Below are 23,158 nucleotides of genomic sequence, written 5' to 3' on the forward strand. Positions count from 1 at the left end.
TTTCAGATATCATAACTTCGTCGATTCTTGATCATATTTGCTCGTTCAACATTCATAGCAATTCAATGACAAATAAACATTTATAAATCAATTTAAAGGTATTTATTTGCATATGAACTTACCTTATTTTCGGAATAAATGGACTGAATCGACTATTCGATAACCTTTGATTTTCCCCGACCTAAATCCAATTTCTTTCATTCTTGATCTATATACATTTAAAATTAACTAATTTTTTCATCAAATCATTCAATTCAGTCCACAAACACATATTTGAGCATTTTTACACTTTAGCCCCTAAAGTTCCTGATAAACCGTAATTTATACATGTTTTTCTCCTATGCTTAGCACATTTATGGATGGTTTCTCCTTAGATTTGGTGAATCCGATGCTCCTAATTCTTTAATTTCATTTTTTATACTTAGGTGAGCATAGGAGAGTAAAAAGAGCGAGAAACGGGCAGAAAACGGAGAAAATAGACCTACATGAGAAATCAACACGGCTGGACTTCCTCACACGGGCGTGTCACACGGCTGTGTCCCTTTGGCAGGATCAAAGCACTACTTACACGGGTAGACTATACGCCCGTGCCTATTCAACAGCCTTGACCACGGGTTGGAGTAATCGCACACGGGCGTGTCCTTGTCGAGCCTAAGTATAACCCTATTCAGAAAAAGGCCAATTATGAGGGCTCTTAGGCACTCTAAAGCCTAGTTAAACACCTGAGGAGGCACTTAGGAAGGGAGACGCGGAGGAGGAGGCAAGGAATTACTCAAGGGAAGCTGATTGATCCATCTCAGAAGCCGGATTCATCATCAAGATTGAAGATCTTCCCTCAATTTCCATTCAGAGGTTTTGGGTTTTTTTTATGTTTTGTATTCATTATTCTTCTGAGATATTTTCTTCTATAATTATGAACTAAACCCTCTAAATACCTAAGGGGAATGAAACCTAAGACGGATCTTGTTATTATTATCTGAATTGTATGATAAATATTTAACTTGTTCTTAATTATATGTTCTTAATTCTTGTTTTAATATTCTGGGATATTGATTCAAGTTAATGCTCTTATTCAGAGGAGGAATAGACCCTGTCTAAGAGTAAATTTGTCATAATTAAGTGGAGTTGATTGCACGCCTAAAGATAGGGTGATAAGATTTTGCCGAATTAGGGTGAAACCTAATAAGGGGATCCATAGATCGAGTTAATGCAACACTAAGTGTTAATTAGAAAGAGATTTCAATTAATCAACCTAGGATTAGACGTTATTAGTCTTGAGAGAGATAATAATATAACTTAGGGATTTCTACGGATCAAGTCAAATGAATAAATCGTCTGATTCAGAGTCAAATAACAAGTGAAGTCTAGGTGGATTTTTCCTTGGGTATTGTCTTAATCAATCGAATTTTCCCAAAAGCTTTTCCCCAATTTCTCTCTGTGCACTCTTAGTTTAGTTAATTAGTTTAGATAAACAAATCCCTTAATTTTTAGGCTAGATAATAAAAAGAAAGTAATTACTAGTACTCTTGGTTCCTTTGGGTTCGACAATCTGGTCTTGCTAAAGCTATACTACTGTTCGATAGGTACACTTGCCTTCATCGTGATAATAGTTAGTTTTAAGAACGATTAATTATAAATATTTAAAACCTATCGCGAATATCACGTATCAAGTTTTTGGCGCCGTTGCCGGGGAACTAGGATATTAGGAACACTCGATTTTTATTACTTTAGCTATTTTACTTTTATTGCAATTTAAATTTTTATTTTCTTTTCTAATTCTTCATTTATTTTCTTCTGACAGGTTTTTCTAGTTTATGACCAGAAGAAACCCGTCAAGACCACTACTTTTTGATGGTGAGATCGATCGCACAGTTTGCAGAAACTGAAGAGAAATAAGGCGAAGCTTACGATACACAGAGGAAGTGCAATAGGACGATACTTCAACCATAACCGAGGAGATGGCCGACAACTAGGAAAATCCGCTACCTCCTGCGATTGTTGCTAATTAGAATCCTGCTCCATGTACTATGTATGATTATGTTAAACCTTCTTTAACAGGAACTGAATCGAGCATAGTTAGACCTGCTGCAGCTGTAAATACTTTTGAACTGAAACCTAACACAATTCAAATGATATAGCAGTTTGTTCAGTTTGATGGTTTGCAGGACGAAGATCCCAACGCTCACTTGGAAAACTTTTTGGAACTATGTGATACGTTTAAAATTAATGGCGTTTTTGATGACGCCATTCGCCTTTGATTATTCCTTTTTTCATTGAGAAACAAAGCCAAACAGTGGTTGAATTCGTTACCATGAGGGTCAATCACTACTTGGGAACAAATGACCAAAAAGTTTTAATTAAAATATTTTTCGCCAGCTAAAACGGCTAAATTACGTAATGATATCTCTTCTTTTGTGCAGATGGATTTAAAAACACTCTACGATACATGGGAGAGATACAAGGACCTCTTGAGAAGATTCCCTCACCATGGGTTACCACTCTAGCTACAGGTTTAAACGTTTCATAATAGCCTGAATCCTTTGACTCGACAAATGGTTGGCACAGCTGCTGGTGGGACTATCAATAATAAAACACCTGAAGATGCGTATGAATTTATAGAAGATATGTCACTGAATAATTATCAGTGGAAAGTCATGAGGATAAAGCCAATAAAAGCAGCTGGTGTCTATAACGTCGATTCGGTCACCATGCTCTCTAATTAGGTAGAATTCTTGAATAAGAAAATTGATGGTTTTCTTAGTTCTTCACAGGTTCACCCAGTAAGTAGTGTGAAGCAAGTGAAGGTGGATCGAGCAATCCAGAATACCCACCCTATGGCCACAACATGGAGAACGAGTAGTTAAATTACATGGGTAATAATCCTCGATCTCAAAATAATCCTTATAGTAATACTTACAATGCAGGTTGGAGGAACCACCCAAATTTCTCATAGGGAGGCCAAGGGAATCAGCGGCCACCACCACCTTCAAGCTTTCAACAAACACCCTACCAATAAGAGAAAAAGCCAAACCTTGAGGAGATGCTAACAAAATTCATCTCAGTGTTAGAAACTCATTTTTACAATACCGAGACAGCACTTAAAAATCAACAAGTGTCAATCCAAGGCTCGAAACTCAAATAGGTTAGCTCGCTAAATTGATATCTGAATGACCACAAGGTAGCCTGCCGAGTGACACTGAATCTAACCCAAGGGAGCAAATCAATGCAATTACCATTCAAGATGAGGAAGGGTTAGTTGCACCTGAACCAAAACAGAGGCAAGAAACTGTGGTAAGTAAAGGTAAGGGAGAGGTGGACCACAATGACCAGAAACTGGTAAGTAAAGAATACAAACCTCGTGTGCCATACCCAAACGCGACAAGGAAAGACCACATAGAAGAACAATTCGGTAAATTCCTTAAATTATTAAAGAAGTTACATATTAACTTACCGTTTATTGAAGCTCTTTCGCAGGTGCCAAACGCAGTCAAATTCTTAAAGGAGCTTTTAACAAATAAGCGAAAGTTGGATGAGGCGTCGCATGTGGAACTAAATGCGGTTTGCTCAGCCATACTAAAGAATAAGCTGGCCAACAAATTAAAAGATCCAGGGAGTTTTACGATTCCCTGTTTAATTAGTAGCCTAGATGTTAATAATGCTTTGGCTGATTTAGGGGCTAGTATAAATGTCACACCTTACAAAATGTTTAAACAACTAGGTCTTGGGAAACCCAAACAAACTAGGATGAGTATTCAATTAGCTGATAAAATAATCAGATTTCCTAGGGGGATTATTGAAGATGTACTTGTTAAAATTGACAAATTTATATTCCAGTTGATTTCATTGTTCTAAACATAGAAGAGGATAGTAACATTCCTTTAATTTTAAGGAGGCCCTTTTTAGCAACCGCTAGAACAATAATTGATGTTGGCACAGGTGAACTCACACTTCGTGTGTGAGACGAAACAATCACCCTTCAAGTTCGTAACTCGAGTAACACATCAAAAATTGAAGGTGGTTGTATAAATCATTCTAATAAAGTTGGCCATGTGGAGCAACCTACTTTGTAGGAAATAAGTTCGAAGAACCTACACGAGCCATGTTCAAGAAACAACAAAGGACCTATTTATGAAGAACGAAGGCTACAAATCGAGGAACTAGATGAATGGCAGACATAGAAACTGAGAACACTCGATAAACCGAAACTGAGCCAAGACGAGCTCAATACATCACCAAATCAACTTAAGGTTGGAGACAAAGTACTACTAGATGCAGCAGATCCTCGCATTACCACTTCTGAACCTAATGAAGAAATTCCTCTTATGGTACCCAGTATTTTCCCATATGGTACAGTCGAGGTAATTCACCCCAAATTTGAAACTTTTAAGGTAAACAATACTCGTATTAAACCTTATATTGATAAAGTTAATAGCAGGGATGAGGAGTGTAAACTCCTCGAGCCACCATAATTATACACTAGAGAGGTAAGTCGAGCTTAGACTATAAATAAGTGCTTCTCGGGAGGCAACCCGAGCACTAATAGTAATGATTTATTTAAATTCTAGTTTTTTACATCTAACCTACTAACTGAGTCTTGAAACACAGGGTTTTTCCATCCACACAGCCAGGCACACAGGCGTGCCTTAGGCCATGCTCACACCATAGGAGGAGACACGGCCGTGCGATACGACCGTATGAAAACAGGGCAAAAATTTTTCCCAACACGAGATGCGATAAGTTACCACGGCCGTGTGATAAGGCCGTAAACAAAACTGCAAAACAACACGGGATTACGACATCCCTGTGTTTTGCAACCGTGGGCGAACCTGTCAATTGAGCATAGGCGTTCGACACGCCCGTGCCCAGCCTCGTGGTTGACATTGTCAAACTAACATGGGCGTGGGCTATCATACACGGGCGTGAGAGAAGCGAATGAAGTAAGACACGGTCGTATGCACCCACACGCCCAAGGAACACGGGGGTGGGGCGAATGTCAGACGCGCCTAAATTTAAAAATCGCGAAACACAGGGGTAAAAAATAGGGCACACGGGCATGCCCCACGGCCGTGTACCCTAAAATCTATATAAACCCCTCACTATTCATCATCTCCCTCCCCAAAAATCCCTAACCCTACCCGCTGTAACTCCACCCGCCCTACCTGCCATGCCTGTGCACCGCCTACAACATTGTTTCCGATGACCCAAGCTTATCCCTTTTGCGTTTGTTTACTCTTTTCTCTCTATTTTCTTTAAATATTTTGCCTATTTCATGATTTCTTTTACCCATTTGACTATCTTAAGTGAATATTCATAGTAGAATAATAATACTCATACTTGTCATTAAAGAATATTGCCTTTTTTTCCATTTTTCTCGTTTCCATGGATTTTATGCTTATCCACATGCATTCATACATTAGATATTCCCATCATATTATTCTCATAGTCCTATTTTAATAACTTGATATATTTGCTTTAGTTATTTTAGTTTTGTTCTGTTTATCTAATACGCGAGTCTCAAGAAATATTCCTATTTAGTTTTGTGTTTCCATGCTATTTTTGGGCCGTATTGGTTGAACTTCGACTTTGCAATGTAGGTATACAATGTCATCCTCACGTGGTAAGAAAACCGCTATCCCCGCCTCGAAGAAAAGGAAAGGAGTAACATCATCCTCGGGTCCTACCTCGGAAGTTAGGCACCCTTTCTTAGAGTTCCCCTTGAGACCCCAAGAAGAGCTTTTTCAGATATTATGGGCCTGACCCTTAGGTGTGGGCCGCTACATTGATTGGGCCGCACTTGAACAAATTTAAATGGCTGACGTAGTCTGAGCCCTCTTGACGACTTAACCGTGGGGGTTCTTCTTTGAGATCATCGACCCGACATACCTCGAGCTCACGATGAAACTATGCTCGACCTTTCCTCTCCAAGTCATCATGACAAACTTCGACGATCCTGGAACGGTCTAGTTCTGCCCTGGTGGTCTAGTGCGCCAGCTAAGTGTAGCAGAGTTTGGGATTGCACTAGGGCTGTACACGAAGGAGTTCATGGACAACAATGAACTCGAAACCCTCTACTGCTACATCCACTACTCTCCCTCAAAGTGTTGGAAGGACCTCACCCCTGCCTCGGCCTCCTATGGTCCTAGCAGCTCTAAGGCATCGGCCCTCGCCCCATCCCTGCGACACCTACACGCCATCTTGGCCCACACTCTGATGGGACGACGAGAGAGCACCGGCGTCGTCAACACTCACGACGCCTATTTCCTATGGAGCATAGCGAACGAGCACGTTTTCAACCTTGCCTACTTCATCGCCCTCGCCATCAGACGGAGCGACATAAGAGATGGGTCATCTCTATCGGGCCCTATGTGACTCGATTGGCTCGGCACTTTGGGCTCCTCAACACAGCAGCACAATCATCCTCCCTCACTCTCATCGGCCAGATGTCTCCACAAGGCATCTCGACCATGCTAAACATGAAGATGATCAAGAAACGACATGGCACCTACCCTCCTCAGTAATGCCTCATCCAATCCACCGAGGAGGAGGACCTAGAGGGCATTACTGATGATGTCCCTCCACGTCATGAGGACCCACCGTCTCAGCCACCACCCACCCATCGTCCAGTTTATGCGGTGGCTTCATACTCTAACATCTCTGAGCGCATTACTCGATTTGAGAAGTAGTGTTCTCAGTGTTTTAATCACATTGATGCTACACTTCATTAGATTTGTCAGCACCTTCACATCTCATCGACACCACCACCACCTCGTGAACCATCTGGCGATGACGATGTTTCAAAACTTTTTATTTATTATTTTTATTTTCACTTTTATCTTTATTTATCTTATTTAAGTACTTTTTTATTTCATTTTCCTTTATTATTATTTTAATTTTAGTTTTTATAATTTTTATTGAATAATTTATAGTTTTGGCTATTTTGTTACGAGTAATTATGCTTCTTTATATTTCCTAAAAAGTTCCTGATTCTATCACAGTTATAAAGAGCTCTAAAGTTTATCATCGCATAGGAACTAAAAACTCCACTGGAAAAGGTTCTCCACGACTGCCATGTCCTGCTCGACCACGACCATAGCTACCACCAGATATAATATTCTTTTGGCGCAGGACTTATGGACTAATGAATCTCTACCACCACCGGAGTATCCTCCTCCACTCTCATCATTGCCTTGGCTGATTATTCTCCATAACTCCAAATCAAAGAGTTCATTCATCATTCAGGAAGTTTCACTTCTCTCCCTATCTTATAATTAATTATCTATATTTTTCAATATATCTATCTTTGTACATTGAGGGCAATGTACATCTTAAGTGTGGAGGGGTCTTTCATATCATCATTAGAAATCCCTGAATTTTGTCTTATTCTCACGTGAATCACTCATATCGCTATTAGAATGAATTTTAATTAATTTATGATTTTTATTGATATGTCCTGAATTAAAACATAGGCATTTATGCATTGATTGTTTAAACTTTAAGACATTAGGGAATCAAGCATGATAAGTTGATTTTTGAAGAATTATAAACTTTTAGGTTGTTTCCCTAAGTTTAGGTATTATTGTGAGTTGAAATTCACAAGTTTAAACATCAAAAAGCCATAATTTTTGTGAGGTCTTAAGCCTTTAGAGCATATTTTATTTCTTTCATGCTCACTTTTATTATGAGTGCGTCAGTATCGATTTGTTATTCTAGAGCTTGCTTGATTACGCATGTCAAGACCACACCATTGGATTTGATATGTCAAGATGATAAAGGCACTTAGGTTTAACCTACTCACTCCACAAAAGCCTACCTTCATAATTAACCTTTAGTGAACCCCTTTGAGCCTAACAAATCATTAATTGATTTACCTTCAATATTAACCCATAACCCATTATTGTTGAAATCCCCTAATTTGATCACTATTATTGTCAAGATTTGATTTGAACTAATTGCTTAGCTATGTTTTGCTCTTCTATATATTTGACTTGTTCTTAAAAAAAATTCAACACATATTAGTAGTAATTCCTTATTTTTGAGCTTGAGTGTTAATTCCATATTCTAAGAAGAAGCTCACTTGTATTCAACTGATGACTGGTTATTTTTCTAGCTAGGTAATTTTTCAATTCAATCTCGATTCTAACCTTTTCTTTCAGCTTGTGACCACACCCCCTAACCAAAGCCACATTTCAACCCTCTAAAAGACCTTTTTGATTGATGTATCAGCTCAATTTATAGTGGTGGAGATTAAATTTTCAAGCAAGCCTATGGCAATAACTTTTCATATTGACTAATGAGTGCTTTAATTGATGTCCTTAAACACCTTGAGTGATTTGAGTGAATCTTTAGTGAGGTGTTAAACTTTGTGATATTTTGATCAAAGGTAATCACTTACATAAGGGGAGACACCTATGTTTTCGTGATAAAATGCTCAACTTGGAATGTTTGAAACTTTGATGTACTTTTAGTCGAATTTTCAATGTATGAATACTTATGGATTATTTTGAGATATTATTGATAAGGATTATAAATTGAGAAGAATTTATTTTGGTTGTGAGTTGAGGATTTTGCTTGAGGACAAGCAAACACTTAAGTGTGGGGGTATTTGATAAACCGTAATTTAAACATGTTTTTATCCCATGCTTAGCACATTTATGGATGGTTTCTCCTTAGATTTGGTGAATTAGATGCTCCTAATTCTTTAATTTCATGTTTTATACTTAGGTGAGCATAGGAGAGTAAAAAGAGCGAGAAACAGGCCGAAAATAGATAAAATGGACCCACATGGGAAATCAACATGGGCATGTGACATGGCCGTGTCCCTTTGGCAGGATCGAAGCACGACTTACACAGGTAGACTACATGCCCATGCCGATTCAGCAGCCTTGACTACGGGCTGGAGTAATCGCACACGGGCATGTCACACGGGCATGTCCCTGTCGAGCCCAAGTATAACCCTATTCAGAAAAGGCCAATTTTGAGAGCTCTTAGGCACTCCAAAGCCTATTTAAACACCTGATGAGGCACTTAGGTAGGAAGACGCAGAGGAGGAGGCAAGGAATTACTCAAGGGAAGCCGATTGATCTATCTCAAAAGTCGGATTCATCATCAAGATTGAAGATCTCCCCTCAATTTCCATTCATGGGTTTTGGGTTTTCTTTATGTTTTGTATGCATTATTTTTCTGCGATGTTTTCTTCTATAATTATGAACTAAACCCTCTAAATACCTAAGGGGAATGAAACTTAAGACAAATCTTGTTATTATTATCTGAATTGTATGATAAATATTTGACTTGTTCTTAATTATGTGTTCTTAATTCTTGTTTTAATATTCCAAGATATTGATTCAAGTTAATGCTCTTAATCAAAGGAGGAATAGACCCTGTCTAAGAGTAAATTTTGCATAATTAAGCAGAGTTGATTGTATGCCTAGAGATAGGCTGATAAGATTTTGCCGAATTAGGGTGAAACCTAATAAGGGGATCTATAGATCGAGTTAATGGAACACTAGGTGTTAATTAGAAAGAGATTTCAATTAATCAACCTAGGGTTAGACGTTATTAGTCTTGAGAGAGATAATAATATAACTTAGGGATTTCTACAGATCAAGTCAAATGAATAAATCGTCTGATTCAGAGTCAAATAACAAGTGAAGTCTAGGTGGATTTTTCCTTGGGTATTGTCTTAATCAATCGAATTTTCCTAAAAGCTTTTCCCCAATTTCTCTCTGTGCACTCTTAGTTTAGTTAATTAGTTTAGATAAACAAATCCTTTAATTTTTAGGCTAGATAATAAAAATAAAGTAATTACTAGTACTCTTGGCTCCTTTGGGTTCGACAATCCAGTCTTGCTAAAGCTATACTACTGTTCGATAGGTACACTTACCTTCATCGTGATAATAGTTAGTTTCAAGAACGATTAATTATAAATATTTAAAACCTGTCACGAATATCACGTATCAGTTCCACATTTTTACAATTTAGCCCTTATCACATAAAAATACAAATTACACAATTTCTTTCTAAATTCATGAGTGCCGAATTTCTATAGGGTCCTTAGCAGCCCTAAACTTCCATTTATTTCACATTTCAACCCCTCAATTTATAATTTTCACAATTTAATCCTATTTAGGCTTTTTCATCAAAAATCACTTTACAAAACATGAAAATCTATCAAAAAATTCATTTTTCATCATCAAACATTTAAAAGCTCAAGCATTCATCAATTGTATTTCGAAAATTCATCAATACTTTCAAAAATTAAAGTATGGGCTAGCTAGAACACGAAGCAACGATCACAAAAACATAGAAATCATCAAAAACCTAGCTTGAAACATACCTCAATCATGAACAACAAGGGCCGAACCCTAAAATGCTTTCAAAGCTTTATTTTCTTTTGTTATTCGATTGTAAAATAAAGAAGATGACAACCAAATTTCAATTTTTTTTGTTTTATTATACTTAATGATCGCAGTGATTCGTAACAAGTAATAAATATTTATAATGAAGATCAAACCTAGACTAACTATTATCACGACGAAAAGGCAAGCGCACCTATCGAACAATAGTATAGTAATGGCAAATCAGGATATCGTACCCAAGGGAACCAAAAGTACTAGTAATAACTATCTTTTTATTATCTAGCCTAAGAATAAATGTGACACCCCTAATTTGACCCTAGTCAGAAAGCGGTTTCGGGACCGCTAAACCGAGTAACCAAATTATTTGAACATGATATTTATTGTCTAAAATAAATGTGTGAAAATTTTAAGCTTCGATTTAGTAAATTTCATGTGAATTTAGTCAATAGGACTTATGTGTGACATTTTTGAAATGTGATAGATCAAAACATAAGGACCTATTAGTGCATGTTGAAAAAGGGGGGACTTGCATGTCAATTTCCCCCCCATCTAGTAGTGGACGGCCATGACATTAGGATGGACAAAGGGTGATGGGCAAAACATGTCATAGACATGTTGTGTTGGTGCATCATGGGAGGAAACAATAAAATAAAGAGCATGGGCAATAAAATATTAGCGTTAGTAGGATGAGAAACAAAAAAAAAAGAAAGTATATGTGTGATTGTCCCCCCCTTGCCGTGAGTTGAAGGAAAGAAAAACAAAAAAAAAGTGTTCATCCTTTGGTTCATCCTTGGCCGAAAATTTTAAGGAGGAAGGAAGAAGAAAGGTTGAAGAGGTTCGGCCATGCATGTAACTGGGCTAAGGTATGTTTGATGATGTTCCATGAGATGCATGCATGTTTTAGTTGTTAGCTTGAGTTCTACCTAGCCCATGGTCTAAATCTTGCTATGTGATGGAAATGACACTCGGCCATGGATGCATCATTCTTGCTTGGTGTTGATGTTGTGTTGGTGAGATATCAAGTTATTTTTGTGACCAAGTTGAGATTTGAATTTTTGGAATGAGTAAGGCTTTCGGTTATGTTGTTTTGTATGAGTAATGGATTGTTGAGTTCATGCTATTATGAATAAAATTGATTAAGAGAGGCTTGAGATAATTAAATATGCATGTTGGTGGTAAGATGAGCATTCGGTTTTTATCATGGAAGCATAGGAAGCTTGTTAAAGTTGAATTTTAGAAAAGTTAAATGTGTGTGTGCTTGTGCTAGTGCCGAATGTGCCTAGGGTGATTTAGCATTGAGTTTGGTGTTATATGAATTGAGTTTTATGGTTTTGGATTTTTAAGTGTTGTTAAATACTTTGAATAATATATATGTGTGGCTTTGAAATGTGAAACTCGGCCAAGTGGTTATAAGCATGATTTTAGAGATTCAATGATATTCGGCCGATTTGAATAATTCATGGCACCCCAAGCAAATTAGTTTTAGATGTTAATAAATATTGAAATTATTTAAAAGCATATTACCGAATGTGATTTTAGTCAATGATTCGGTTATGAGTGCTGATTTGTTTTATAATTAGCCGAATGTGTATATGTATACTATGAGGTGGTTTAGCTTAAAGAAAATTAAGGTGCTCGGAAGGTGATTGTCGTGGATAGTTTAAGTAATGAAATTTAATTTCTGTTATGTAAAGTGATGACATTGCTGTTTGCAAATTTGAAGTTAAAAATTGTTGATTGAGCATCAAGAGCTTATGGAAACAAAGTCGGATCGTGGAAAAAGGGAAATTGGTCGAATAGTCGGAATTGACGTACATTAGCGATCGAGGTAAGTTTTAAGTATTAAAGCCTATAATGTGATTGAGTATGATATGTTAAGCACATATTAAAAGAATCATAACTCTATTGTAAATTTTTATGCATATAGCCTAATGGCTATTATGAAGTATAGGTAAGTTATTGATATGATATGTTGCCAAATGAATATGATATTATGAAGTGCTAAAAGGATATGTCAGAAGAGTAAAATTGCAATAAACCTGCTCAGGACAGCAGCAGTAACATGAATTTAGAAAATCACCATAAATTGTTGGAGTTGAATGGGAGGCTGAATAAATTATGAAATTAAATCTTAATGAGTCTAGTTTCTTATAAAAGAAACCGTGTAAGAAAATTTATTTCCGATAATGAGATATTTAAAGTTGTGTGAGACAGTGCAGAATGACACTGTAATCCTCTGTTCCGTTTTTAGAAAATCATTATAAATTTTACAAAAATGGTTATAAGATAAAATTTATATGCTTAGACTCCTTAATGAGTCTAGTTTCAAATGAAATCAAATACAACACATTTTGAATTCTGTAAAATGAGAAATCTGATTCGTAGTGAAGAGTGGTCAGATTAGTCAAACAGTGAAACAGGGGAAACTTTAAGAAAAATCTGGTATTGATTGGCCAAACCTAAAATTCTGGAAATTTTATGGATGGAAGATATACAAGTCTATATTCAGGAAAAATTAACGGAAAGTGATTTGGAGTTTTGTAGCTCCAGTTATAAATGATTTAGTGACTATTGCTCAGGAAAAACAGCTTGTGCTGAATTTGAGATTGTGTTGTAAACCTTGATAAACTTGTTCTAGTTGCTCATAAGCTATTGATTAAACCCATACGTGAATTCTAAATTGTGATATTGGAAAATGATAGATGTAGATTCAGCCAAGACAGTGTATATATGTGATAAGGCCTAATAGCCGATGTGATGAATGTGAAAGTGTATATATGTGATAAGGCCTAATGGCCGATGTGATGAATGTGAAAGTGTATATATATGTGATAAGGCCTAATGGCCGATGTGATGAATGTGAAAGTGTATATGTGTGATAAGGCCTAATGGCCGATGTGATGAATGTGAAAGTGTATATATGTGATAAGGCCTAATGGCCGATGTGATGAATGTGAAAGTGTATATATGTGATAAGGCCTAATGGCCGATGTGATGAATGTGAAAGTGTATATATATGTGATAAGGCCTAATGGCCGATGTGATGAATGTGAAAGTGTATATATGTGATAAGGCCTAATGGCCGATGTGATGAATGTGAAAGTGTATATATATGTGATAAGGCCTAATGGCCGATGTGATGAATGTGAAAGTGTATATATGTGATAAGGCCTAATGGCCGATGTGATGAATGTGAAAGTGTATATATGTGATAAGGCCTAATGGCCGATGTGATGAATGTGAAAGTGTATATATGTGATAAGGCCTAATGGCCGATGTGATGAATGTGAAAGTGTATATATGTGACAGGGCTGAGTGGCCAACGTGATGGACGTGAAAGTGCATAAATGTGATAAGTCCCGAAGGGTATTTGTGTCAGTACTATATCCGGGTTAAAACCCCGCAGGCTTTATGCGAGAATATTATCACTGATTAATGTCCGTAAGCTTCGTGCTCGTACTATATCCGAGCTCTAAAGACCCGATGACTACGTGTGGGAATTTTGTCCGGGTAAGACCCGATAACTTCGTGTGGAGATTATGTCTGGGTAAGACTTCGTAATAAGAATTGCTTATAAATATATTCAATGCGAAAGGTTAAACAGGTATGTACTCCAAGTTTATATGTGAGCTTGATTTGCACTAAATCATAAGGTAGTTATGTGATGCATACGAGAGCAATCTATGAGACTATTCCTATGATTATGTGACATCGGATCAGTGTGAGAGGTGATGTGAAATCATACGATATATCTATGTCACATGAGCTCACTTTTATGTGAAAGTTTATCTGCCTATTGTATATGATGAGATGTGCATATTCGGTAAAGGGATGGTATGCCCGAAGGAAGAGTGAAATAAAAATACGAACAACTATGTTATAATTTGATTGTTATCTGTTGACACTGCTTAAAACTTACTAAGCATTGTAATGCTTACTCCGTTTACTCTGTTTCCTCTGTTTTATAGATCTCATTGCGAAGCTACAGGCTCGGGGATCGTCAGCAACTAGTCACACTATCACTATCCACTGTTTGGTACTGCTATGTTTTGGATTATCTTATGGCATGTATAAAATAGACTAGTGGCGGAAGAATATTTTGGTTAATGTATATAGCCATGCAAAAATGGCTTATATATGTTTGAGCATAATGTTATAATCATTTGGTATGGAATGGTTAGTCACTATCATAATTTGTGCTATTTATGCTAAAAGGGCTAGTTGAATCATGGAAACTATGAAATAGGTAAAGTCTACCTTAAAGGCAGATGCTGGCAGCAGCAGTGATGTAGATTTGGAAAATCACTAAAAATAGTAGGATTGGAATTAAATAATGAATAAATTATGTAAACGAACCTTGATGAATCTATTTTCATAGGAAAGTAATGAAACGATCATATGGACAGTATGTTAAGAGATATTCAGGTTCTCGTGAGACAGGGCCAGAACGGTTTCTGGATTCCCTGTTCCGACTTTGGAAATTCATTATAAATTAACCAGAGATAATTAGGAGTCATTCCATATATTTATAGATTCCTCTCTGAGTCTAGTTTCTATAGAAACAAACGGCATCAGTATTGAAGCTCTGTGCAGGGAGATATCCAAGTTGTAATGCGTAAAGATCAGTGTAGTCGATCCCTGTAACATGGGAGACTTTGACTAATAAACTGTACTAATTGGCCTAACCAAAAATTCTAGAAAAAAATATGTAGATGGGAATATGAGTCTAGTTTCAGGTAAAAATTACGAAACTGATTTTCGAGTTGTGAAACTCAAGATATGATTTTTAAGGTGACAGTGTCGCAGTTAGCCAACTGCCTGGAAAATTTTAAAATGGACTGCGATAGTAAGCGAATTTAGTTTGTGAACCCCTCGTGTCCGACTCCGGCAACGGTCTCGGGTACGGGGTGTTACAATAAAAGGGTTTGTTTTAATTAACTAATTATTTAAACTAAGAACGTACAGAGAAAAGAATTGGGGAATTGCTTTTGGGAAAATCGATTGACTTGAGATAATACCTAAGGAAAAATCCACCTAGACTTTACTTGTTATTCTGGCTCCGAATCGGACGATTTATTCATTCAACTTGTTCCATAGAGATCCCTAAGTTATGTTATTATCCCTATTCAAGACTAATAACGTCTAATCCCTAGATTGAATAACCGAGACTTTTCACTAATTAATGCTCTAGGGTTGCATTAACTCGATCTATGGATCCCTTTATTAGGTTTCACCCTAATCTGGCAAAATCTTGTCACCCTATTTCTAGGCGCGCAATCCACTCCGTTTAATTATGGCAAATGTACTCTTAGACAGGGTCTATTCCTCTTCTAAATAAGAGCGTGTCTTGAATCAATATCCTGGGATATCAAAACAAGAATTAAGAACAAGTTAAATATTTATCACACGATTCAGAAAATAATAACAAGATTCGTCTTAGGTTTCATTCCCCTTAGGTATTTAGGGGATTTAGTTCATAACTAAATAAGAAAACATCTCAGAAGAATAAAGAATACAAAACATAAAGAAAACCCAAAACTCCTTAAGGGAAATTGAGGAGAGATCTTCAGTCTTGATGATGAATCCGGCTTCTGAGATGGATCAATCGGCTTCCTTAGGGTAATTCCTTACCCCTCTTCTCTGTCTCCCCTTTTCTCCTCCTCTAGTGCGTATTTATAGGCTTTGGAATGCCTAAAAACCCTCAAAATTGGCCTTTTTCCGAATTGGACTCAACTTGGGCTCGACAGGGACACGCCCATGTGACACGCCCGTGTTCAATTACTTCAGGCCGTGTTCAAGCCTGCCAAATTGACACGGCCGTGTGGTCTACCCGGGTGAGAAGGTCCAGGCCGTGTTGATTTCGTACTTTGGCCCCTTTTCTCCGTTTTTGGCCCATTTCTCATTCCTTTCACTCTCCTATGCTCTCCTAAGTATAAAATATGAAATTAAAGCATTAGGAGTATCGAATTCACTAATTCTAATGAGAAATCATTCATAAAATGCATTAAACATGGGGTAAAAATATGTATAATTTACGGTTTATCACTTAATACATAGTTTACCATTTTACCCTTATTTATTAAACAATTTAATCATCAAATATAAGGCCATTAATGTCCATGAACCTTATCAATGGCATACTAACATCGTAAGGACCTTTGGTTTAATAAACCATAGAAAATAGACACTCTTAACTTTTACATTTTACGCGATTTAATCTTTTTTCTCAAATTGAGCTATTAAATGATAAAATTAGCTCACGAAATTGTCACACATATATAATCACATGTTGTAAACACATAAAATAATATTAAAATAATGTTCTAACCTCGAATTTGTGGTTCCAAAACCACTATTCTGATTTAGCTAAAATCAGGCTGTTACAACTCTCCCCTCCTTAGGGATTTTCATCCCCAAAAATCTTACCAGTGAATAGGTTTGGATATTGCTTTCTCATAGCATTCTCAGGTTCCTATGTAGCTTTTTCAACCCCGTGTCGATGCCATAAGACTTTCACTAATGCGATTTTCTTATTTCCCAACTCTTTGATCTCACGAGCCAAAATTTGGATCGGTTCTTCATTGTACGATAAATCTGGCTGAATTTCAACTTCAGTCGGGGAAATGACAAGTGAAGGATCAGATTTGTATCGTCATAGCATCGATACATGGAATACATTATGAATCTTTTCTAACTCAGACAGCAATGCTAGCCGATATGCCACTGGCCCAATTCGTTCAGTAATCTCATACAGTTCGATGAATCACGGGCTCAACTTTCCTTTTCTACCAAATCTGAGTATTTTCTTCCATGGTGAAACTTTCAGAAACACTCTATCTCTGATCTGAAACTCGATATCTTTCCGTTTCAAATCTGCGTACGATTTCTGTCGATCTGGCACTGCTTTCAAACTATCACAAATTACTTTCACTTTTTCTTCTGTTTCTCTGATTAGATCAATTCCGTGAATCTTATTCTCGCTTAGCTTAGTCCAGTACAATGGTGTTTGCCATTTACGACCATATAGAGCTTTGTACGGTGCTATTTTAATACTCGAATGAAAGCTATAATTATAAGCAACTTCAATCAATGGGAAATATTTTTCCCACGTACCTTCGAGCTCAAGAATGCAACAACGTAACATATCCTTGAGTTTCTGAATAACTCACTCAGATTGACCATCCATTTGCAGGTGAAACGAGGTACTGAAATGTAGCTTTGTACCCAGTGCATCATACAGTTTCTTCCAAAACCGCGATGTAAACCTCAGATCTCTATCCGAAACAATGGAAATAGGTACCTTGTGCAATCTCACAACCTCGGAGATATATAACTCAGCTAACTTATCAAGCGTGAGATCTGTACGTATAGGGATAAAATGAACTGATTTCGTCAATCTGTCTACAACAACCCAAATCTCATCTTTTTTTCTTGGAGATAAAGACAAACTCGATACAAAATCCATAGTCACTCTATCCCATTTCCACTCGGGAATCATGATTGGCTGCAATAAACCTGACGACACTTGATGCTCAGCTTTGGCTTGTTGACAAATCAAACATTTCGAAACAAATTCTAAAACATCCCGTTTAATACCATGCCACCAACAAAATTGTTTCAAATCATTATACATTTTCGTGCTTCCCAGGTGTACTGATAGGCCATGTAACACATTAACTTGATACACCAAAATTAACAAGTGTCACACAGCCATGTGACAACCCGTGTCCCAGGCCGTGAGCTCCATAATTTGGCCCTAAAAACAAGCCATTTCAAGGCCAAAACACACCTAATCAACCATCTAATTTGTGCATACATTCAAAGGACCTAAACACCTTTCAAACACTTATAGGCATACAATTTCAAACATCCTATTTCATTTAACCAATATGCCATTCAAAAGGCATCACAATTATACCAAAACATCATTAACCAACACAAAGTAATATAGCCACAATTCAAGCACAAAACCTAGTTCCTTTAACTACCAATTAACATCACTTAAAACCATTCACAAATCATCACAACAAACCAAAAAAAATCATGTTTTACAAGTACCTAAAAGTGGCCAAAATGAATTAACTTGTCAAAGCACTAAAGTCCATTAACAAAACATAAATTCCAAAAGCATATACATACCAAATTGACCATTAATACATTCAAGTACTATCATTATAAAATTTCATATACATGCCATTTATAACCTTCGCCAAAATAACTCAAAACTACTGAAATGTTTGTTGGATAGTGTGATAGATCTCCAACAAACTTTCAACTGATCAAGCTTCTGATAATCTACGAAACAAAGGAAAGTAACTATATAAGCAACTAGTGCTTAGAAAGCTCGTCTAAACTTAAACATAACTTACTATTCTTAAGCATGAGTTATAAAATAAGCATAACATCATTACCAAGACCATATGCTTAGTAAAATCCTATATAGGTACCATCAAACTCATAAGTTAGTAAGTTCATACATGATACATATATAATCAACCATACCATAAGTAGATTTACATGTGCACATCACTTATCACATTAACTTTTTCATAAGATCATGAACCAATATCCAATTGTATACATACCTTGCCTTTAACCTTTGCTTACCCGTTGAACCATCTAGAATTACATTGGATACTCGAGAATGCTCACACATAGTGTGCCTTTCCATATAACCGTAACCTTTCCTTTTCAATAATGCTCACACGAATTATGGGTCGGAATGGCAACTACATGATGCTGTAACACGAGCTGTGAAGAATCCACAACAAATGCAGGACCTTAGCCATCGGTAGGACATTCAAGACCAGCACCCAAAACATGAAATCCCTAATGACATGTCATTCGTATCCTAAGAATTCTTAAGGTTCAAATGAGACTATTTATCCGTCACTCAAAGCATCGATATATGTATATTCAAGTTCATTTATAACTAACACGATATAGCAGATAATTAATTTAACTATCATTAATACAATTGTAATCCATACAAACTTACCTCGATAATTATAGTCGTAGAAGTAGAATAGGAGACTAATCCAAAGATTTCACATTTCCTCGATTTAAATCTGGTTGTGGTTTATCTTGATCTAAATTGATAATTACATTCAATTAAGCAATTTAATTAACCTCAAGCATTCAATTCAATCCATAATTCACATTTTCATAAAATTACGAATTTACCTTTCCTATTTTAACTTTTTCACAAATTAGTCCTTAAGCTCAAAACTTGTAAAAATACCATTTTTACCCTCCACACATGCTAGCCAACATTCTTATGGACCCATACCAACCCATTTAAACCACCATTTCATAATGTTACCATGAAATTTTACTATTTTCATGAATAAGTCCTTAAACCCTAAATTCACTAAAACTCCTTTAACAAAACATGTTTGTTTAACAACCAAGAGTAATAATCTATGAATTGACATAAAAAATATTCAAAAACAATCATGGAAAGTCCCTCAACCTTTAAATTTTTTGCAAACTAACCCTTGGGCTAAATAGATTAAGCTAAAATGAGCTCAAAAACATAAAATTTACTAAAATCGAGGCTCAAATACATACCATGCATGAAGAACTCAAAATCAAAACTTCCTCCCCCTTCAATGGCTATTTTTGGTTTTAGATGAAGAAGAAAACAAAGATGATATCTTTCTTTCATCTATTATTTACTTAATTATTTTTTTATTTACTAAATTACTACTTTGGCATTAAAATTTCATTTAAAATACCATAGTACCTTTCCATAAACATCCACTAATTTTAAATGTGGTATATTTACCACTAAAGTCCATTTATTTACCTTTTTAAAGCTATTTGCTCCATTTAACTAATAGAATTCAATTTTTACACTTTTACGATTTAGTCCTTTTTACCTAATTAACTATTTAAAATTTAAAATTTCTTAACGAAACTTTAATATGACCCTAATATAATCCCATAAAATTTAAATAAATATTAAAATATTTATTCACTCGTCAGAATCATGGTTCCAAAACCATTGTTTTTGACACTAGTGAAAACGGGCTATTATAACTGTTGAGTGCACATTACTTGAACCTTAAACACTTTGAGTGCTTTGAGTTAACCTTAGTGAGGGTGTTCATTCTTGTTGAGTTGAATTTCAAGTAATTATTGAGATAGCGGAAACGCCTATGTTTTTGTGCTTTAAAAGTTTTTGCTTGGATTGCTTGGGTTCTTTAGTGTCATTTTAGTTTAAATTTTCAATGCATGATTATCTGTAAATTATCTTAGGACATTATTGGTGAAAAAAATAAATTGAGGGAAGTTAACTTGAATGTGGGTTGAGAATTTTTCTTGAGGACAAACGAACTCTTAAGTGTGAGAATTTTGATAAGTGCTAAAAGTAACATGTTTTAACTTCACTCTTAATGTGTTTTTAGGTGATTATTCGATGTTAATTGTGAATTTTATGCTCCTAATTCTTTAAATTCATGTTTTAATACTCAATAAAGTACTTGGGAGCAAAAGGAGTGAAAAACAAATGAAATCTGAATCGTCGAAACAAGCTACAAAAGCCATACGAGTTGAACAATTCCACATGGCCAGACCACATGACTGTGTGACCTACATGAGCGTGTGATAGGTTGTGTTGATTTCATGGAATTGCACACTGAACTACAGAAAATCATGATTTTTAGGTTTTTTAAGCATTTTAAAACATATATACGAAAAAAAAAAGATAGGAGGGAGCTGTCATAGAATATTCAAGAAAACAACTCGAAAAACACCATTGAAACTTACTTTAAAATAGATTTCTGTGAAAATTGAATATTCCCAGTTGGTTTATTAAGAAGTTATCATGAGTTTCTTTATTTCTTTCAGTTTTACTGTGTCTTGGATGTTTTTATTCTCAAGCATAAACCAATTTTCTAAATACTTTGGAGAGATGAACCCTATGGTGGATTCTATCATTTGATTTTTATTTTATGCAATAAATACTGAGGTTCTTATTCTTGATTATTTATGTTTAATTCTTGGTTTGATATTTCTAGATTATTGATCCATGTTCGATGTGTTTAAATTGAAGGTTGAATAGACCCTATTGAAGACTAGATCTTGCATAATTGAGTGGTGTTGCATGCAATCCTAGAAATAAGATGACATAAATCTACCATATTAGAGCCAAATCAAGCTGGGAATGGCAAGGGTCCATCTATCCTAAAACACATGTGTGAATTTGGTTTAAGGTTTATTGCTATAAATATTACAAACCAGGTCAGTTTTATTTTTTGTTGTGCAAGAAAAACATTTTCAAACCAGATTTTTTTTCCAACATGTGGCTGGTGTTGCGACCTTGGTAGGCCACAGTTGCAACCTTAGGAGTTGGTGGCGCGACTTCAAAGACAGTCTACTTAGAGGTGTAATTTGGTGAAGTTTAACTCCTCGGTTGATGGCAAAGGCATTGGTGTCGCAACTTTGGTTCTAGTTTAGGCTCTTTTCCTCATTTTCGTATCAACAAAGTGCTTGAAACAAGCTTAACTCAAAGATTAAGTTCAAAATGGCATAAACTTATCATTTTATTCCTAAAAGTATAAAATGCAATAAAAACTAAAATTAAGCATAAAATCTAATAATTATGGAAAAGTAATAAAATACAATATAAAGTACTTGAAAATAAGCTTGTTAAGTGTTTAAATAGCTTAATTTAACGTATATAAATACGTAAAATAATTCTCCAAGATAACAATCCCTTTGACACATGATTTCTTCCTAGATTTTCGTTCGACCAATATCCAAGGTCTGAATTTTTCAAACGACGCCATGTGATCCATCTACCTTGTTGGATTTGAGTTTTTCATCGACCCTCACCATTAGCCCTACTTTATTCAATGGGAAAACATCTTTAGTTTAACCAAAACAGCCACAAAAGAAACATACATTTGGTATACTTTGGATTCTACCATCAATAAAGATATTGGATATTAATGGCTTGTTCAAATCAACATTTAACGCCATATGAGCAAACTTGCCTTTAGTACCATTTTCCATATTGTAATCAATTTTGATAACATGTCCAATAGTGCTTCCAATGGCCTTAAGCAAATTATGTTTATATATAAATCACAATAAACCTAGTAGACGAATTTGAACATTAACTTGACTAGGATAATCCCGCGAGGTGCTAAACTTCATTGACCACAGTTAAATAGTGAGATGCTTGCAAAATATTATCCACGACCCTTCAGATAATACTTTCGTATAATCATCCATGGATTTGAATTTAACGAGATAATAGTAATTTTCAATATCCATTAATTGGATACTACCCTATGTTTTCCATAAAGCTTGGAGTTTACTATAAAGGCTATCAAATCCGAGCTTTCTTTCTAGAAACTTAATAATGGCAACTCTAGCCATGCGTTCCTCCATGATTTGGTGAACCCTAATCAAGAAACTTATAGATGGAACCCTATTGATTTCATTCACTAGCACATCACCAGCTTTAAGTATCACATCATCCTCTTCCTCCGTTTATGACACATCTGCACTAGACTTATCTCAATTGAATGTTTATAGATTGTAATTTAAATGTTATGTTATTAAACTTTATTTAATTTGTTATAACTCATACTTAATGTTTTCTACCATATTTAATAAAATACAAATATTAGTATAATAAAATATATTATTGAGAGGGAATGAAAAATTCACAACATATTTGGAATTTGACTTAAATGAAAATTTGGCCCTCAAACTATAACACTTTTTTTTTGGTCAAAAATGGTACCTAAAGTATAATTCTATTACATAAGTTACCTTAGTTGTTACTT

The 23,158-nt window shown here is 35.7% G+C and overlaps 1 non-coding gene across 1 annotated transcript; it reads right to left on the minus strand.

The window, feature by feature from the left end:
• Positions 1-2,387: 2,387 nt before the first annotated feature.
• LOC121230108 (small nucleolar RNA R71) lies at positions 2,388-2,494 on the minus strand. Its single transcript, XR_005928060.1, has one exon. It is a non-coding gene; the product is annotated as a small nucleolar RNA R71 (small nucleolar RNA).
• Between the last annotated feature and the right edge of the window lie 20,664 nt (positions 2,495-23,158).

This window comes from Gossypium hirsutum, chromosome A05, assembly GCF_007990345.1.
Source record: "Gossypium hirsutum isolate 1008001.06 chromosome A05, Gossypium_hirsutum_v2.1, whole genome shotgun sequence".
Classification (NCBI taxonomy): domain Eukaryota; kingdom Viridiplantae; phylum Streptophyta; class Magnoliopsida; order Malvales; family Malvaceae; genus Gossypium; species Gossypium hirsutum.